Below are 5,016 nucleotides of genomic sequence, written 5' to 3'. Positions count from 1 at the left end.
GAGAGGAAAAATATGTCTTTTGGATTTGAGGGTGAGCTGTCCCTTTAAGAGACACCCCAAGCCATATAAGGGTCAGCAACATCAGATGCTTTGAATGAGCGTAACATTGCGGTTTTGTTTGAACCTGTTGCATAAATAATCCAGCCCCACGACCCTAAAAGCCCAGTGAGAAAGACAGAGCAGTAATGAGTGGGGCTTAAGCCCCTCCAACCTCCTAATGAGCCATCATCATGCTAAACTGCCAGCTTGATACACATTAATTGGATTTTCACTTTTCTCACCAATTAATTGAGCAGCATTGTCATGTTGGCCGGCCTCCGAGGGCCTCTCACAGAACGGGGGAGCGTCCCCCTTCTCAGTCCCACTGACTCTAAATAGCCAGTGACTGGAGAGGGGAAGCGCTTACCCCCCCCCCCTCTCCGCTTCTTTACGAGCGAGATCAGCTATCTCATTATAGGCTTATGACATTTTGTCAGAGCCAATCCCTTTGTAGGAAAACAGTTTGTGTGCTGCTCAGTTGAAGCCTTTACAGTTTGCTAACCTGCCTCTGCTGGTGCCAGGGCCCCCCCGGGGGGGGGAGCCAGGGCCCCCCGGGGGGGCGGGGGGCCTGATGTGCAGTGAGTCACTCCCATTCTTTGCACCCCTAGAGGACAGACCACAGGCTGAGAGGGAGAGCGAATCACGCGCAGCCTTGTTCAACAAGAACCAAAACAAGGAGCCAATACAGCCATGGCATTTCACAAGGCTTATTTGATATGTTGACACATCAGAGGTGTTGTGCGAATCGCTGCCAGGGGGGATTTCTGCTCACACAAATCACCGCAATAGACCCTTTTCACGGGGGCCATTTTGTGTCGAAAAGGCAGAATAAACACAGGTGCGAGCAAAACACTAATGAGGGTTTCCAAATTCCAATCATGGAAGTTGGAAACCCTCATTAGTGTTTTGCTTGCACCTGTGTTTTCCCTGCCTTTTCAACACAAAATGGCCCCCATGAGAAGGGTCTATGGAAATCCACTTGCAAAAGGTGCAGAAGTGATATTTTATTGAATCTATTATACTGTAGATAAAGAAAGAACCAAACGTGTTCTGTTTGGGTTAATGATCGAGCTGAATCTGATATTTGGAGGGCAGGTAGTTACCGTCTTGAGTTTCTGTCATGACTTTGGTCGTTTAAACATTAACACAGTCTAAAGCTGCAGGATCGTCGTAGCAACAGGACATGTATACCGTAACGTATCGCTTTTGCAGCACCTGCTCGTTCTTAATAATGAATCAATGTTTGACAAAACAAGGGGCACAGAGGTAACAGCACTGAGGAGAGCCGGGTTCAATTCCCAGCATGCAGCGGTGCTCGGTCAGACGCTCCTACAGACACAATTGGCCGTGTCTGTGGGTGGGAAGCCAGTGCGGTATGAGTCCTGGTCGCTGCACTAAGTGACTCCTCTGGTCGGGGGAAGGGGAGGGGAACTGGGGGGAATAGTGTGATCCTCCCACGCGCTACATCCTGCCGGGGAAACCCCTCGCTGTCAGGTGAAAAGAAATGGCTGGCGACTGCACATGTATCAGAGCGATTGCACATGTATCAGAGGAAGCTTGTGCAAGTCTAGCCTGGTTAAAACCGTCCGGGTCCGTTTGAACTCGCATTCTGTTTCGTTCTGAAGGTTTCCGTCTGGCCTCCGGTCTGGGGCAGGCATTTTCAGAAACGACAAAGTGTACGGGCCAATCAGGGACCTGCCTCGTAGTTGACATCATAACCGGCCAATCAGGAATGCCGCTGGCAAAACAGCAATGGCTGCCCCCATGGCTCTCCGGCTCGAGCGGTAACGTCAATGTTCATCGAGTTTTACACGCGGCCATAAAGTGTAGTTGTTGCAGAAGTAGACTCGATAACAACAATTAAACAAGAACAGGAGAGTAAGGCAAGTACTTCCACCCACCCACTGAAATGACTGTGCACAGCTTGGAGTCCAGACGGAACCGCAGAACCAAACGGAATGTGAGTTCACGGATCCGGATCGCTTTCACCAGGCTAGTGCTAGTCTACAACTCTCCGCAGATCGCCAGAGGGGGGGGTGCAGCAACGACCGGGACAGCGGGGGGAATTGGCCAAGTACAATTGGGGAGAAAATGCGATAAAAAAAATCCCCCCAAAACTTGATTTTTTTTTTTATCCTTGCTTCCTCAACCAAACTGTTTTTTTTGTTTATTCCATTCTGATCCATTTCCCCCCGTAAGACAACTGCTCAGCCGGTGACTGTCTGCATAAGCCACAGCGATAGCGGCGTTGTGAACGAACCCGCTGCGACCCTGAGAGTAAAGTCATTGAGGTGAGTAGCCAGCACCGGGCCAGGGCCGCTTCTTAATTGGATGAAAGTGTGTTGTGTGAAGTGGACGTCCTGAGGTCGAGCGTACTGTAGCCACGCCATAGCTCATTCTGACCGCATCGCACTGCTTCACTGAGCGTTGAGCAGCTTCAGGTCAGCATGATGTGAACCATCGATCGGTGTGCGTGCGTGCGTGCGTGCGTGTGCGTGCGTGTGTGTGTGTGTGTGTGTGTGTGTGTGCGTGTGCGTGCGTGTGTGTGCGTGTGCATGTGTGTGTGTGTGTGTGTGTGTGAGGATGGCGCGAAGTTTGTTGCTACATTGTTGCTACTGTACATTGCTTATCATATATCATATAAACGTCAATTGTGCTGTAATTGCATTTGCAAACATTAGAGTTTATCACAAAAGAGGAAAGATCTTCCACTGTGGTGACATGAGTGCAATAAACTTTGTCAGAAAACAGTGCAAGCCATCAAATTAATCTGTTAAATACATCAATATAACAGATTGGAAATAATGTAATGTAATAATGTAATTTTTGCAAATGTCAAAATGTACCCGTGCCTTGTTTATTTTAACTTGTGCATACTGTAGCTTTTTTTTCTCCGTGTGAGTACTTCGAGAGCAATGCAAACCAGAGTCAAATTAGTATGTGTACATACTTGGCCAATAAAGCTGATTCTGATTCTCATTCAAAAAGTAATGATTGGAAAATGTACGACAGCTTCTGAATTTCTTCAAGAAAACAATGGCGATTACGTAGACAAGTTACAGAATGGGTAACTTTCTTTTTCTTTTTTTACTTTTTGCATCGCTGCTTCCCAGCGAACAGTGAGTGTTATCGATCCTCTACTTCCGTTTGACAATTATTGAATATAATAGTTTTCTAAGAGGGTGCAATTTGATGTTTCGGGCGTGCGTTCAATCTGAGAAGTAAGAAACAATAGCCACAATAGCTCTCTAGGGGTCGATCAAAAGACACTCTGTCAAGCTACTCTTTGTAAAGGTAACGTTGTTTCAATGGCTGAGAATAAACCATTCCCCTGAATCAATAATCCCTCCAGTCAGAGAAGGTTGAAGGTTAGAGGTCAAAGCTAGACGAACTCTCTGACTGGTTGATTGGTTAATCAAGGCCAATAGCCTTAATTAATCGATCGCGGGTTCAAGAAGAGGCGCGTTTATAACACTTAACGTGCTAGTTTCCTTAATCATAGAGGATTCCATCATTTAGGTAAGATTGTCCATTATGTCACGTTGGGGGGGGGTGGATAGGCGTTTTAATGCCATCAACATGTAATCAAGCAGAACTTCATTAATCCACATAATTAATTGAGCAGGCTTTTGCCGTGTCGCTATTGCTACCTTTACTTTCTGCTCGGACGGACATGTTCCGCCATTATTGTTGTCCTATCCCTCCAAGGGTTGTGAGTTAATCTGCATGACCCCGCACCTGTCACATTCTAATAAACACACAACTAATTGACTTGGTTGGCCCACTTATCACCCGCCTCAGCAGTCAACGCAACCTTAGAGAGTTTGTGTTTGTTTACAGGGAGACTGCCAGGTGTGTCTCATCATCACCAGGAAAAATACTGTTTACTATACCAGTGTTATGGGGGCATCGCAGTGTAGAATAATGTGTTGTATTAAATACTATCAGAATAGAATAAGCCAGAACCGTGTAGATAGAAGAGTCGCGACATCTCCATTCACTCCAATGGACCGTTTTTTTTTTACTCTCAAGAGTTCCAGGAAGTAAGGATCTGGATTAAGCAGCACTGTCGAGTTGCAGCAAAATGGACAGTTTGTGTTGTACTTTGAAAGATTGTTTTTTTTTAAGAATCAAATTGTACATTATCAGCTTTATTTTAGCATTCAAAAGTAGCGCGGAGACCCCTTCCTGGCTGTTCATTGGCTAATGAGTAACACATTTTGGTCCTCCGCTGACGCCACTCTCTCTCTAAATTGCTCTGGAATAAGCTTAGCAGGCCACTGTAGGGACAGAACACACTCTAAGAAAAGGAAATGAAAGATTAACTGAGATTATTGCTAAGCAGTTGAGTGGTAGTTTAACTACATTCAAATCTCAGTAGCTTTTTCAGTAGTGAACTACTAGGTCTTGTCGTTTAGGTAGTTAGTTACAAACTACATATTCAGAGTATTCTCATGATGTTTTTGTCATAAAGGATGGCAGGAGGTTCAAAACAAATGATCGGTTTCAGCAAATAATATCAAACCGAACTTGTCAGGGTGACTTAAAAATCATATTTAAAGCTAGAAATAAGGTCCAGGGTGTAAACCCCCCCCCCCCCCCCCCCCCCCCCCCGTAATTCTCCTTTAAGTGAGGATTGGCCTGCCTATTCACTAAATCAAACACACCTACACTTTACTCAGTGTCGGTTCAGTTGGACCTCTGTGTAACGATTCCACACTCAGATTGTGATCATTTTCCGTGATGTAGTTTATGTAGTTGCACTATTTTCTGAAAGTAGTTTTTGTTTGACAAGCTACATTTTTTTACGGGAGAAATTAATATGTAGTTTAACCACTTGTCATTGTGATGTAGATAGACAGTACTTTGGTAAACTAGTTTTAAAGTGGTAATTATTGTCTCGCTGCAACATGAGCTTTTTTTATTGAGTGGTATATCCAAGGCTCTCCTTGGAAGTTGGGGGTCTTCAATACAGTA

This window comes from Poromitra crassiceps (genome assembly GCF_964638095.1).
Source record: "Poromitra crassiceps genome assembly, chromosome: 22".
Classification (NCBI taxonomy): domain Eukaryota; kingdom Metazoa; phylum Chordata; class Actinopteri; order Beryciformes; family Melamphaidae; genus Poromitra; species Poromitra crassiceps.
This window is presented reverse-complemented; position numbering follows the sequence as displayed.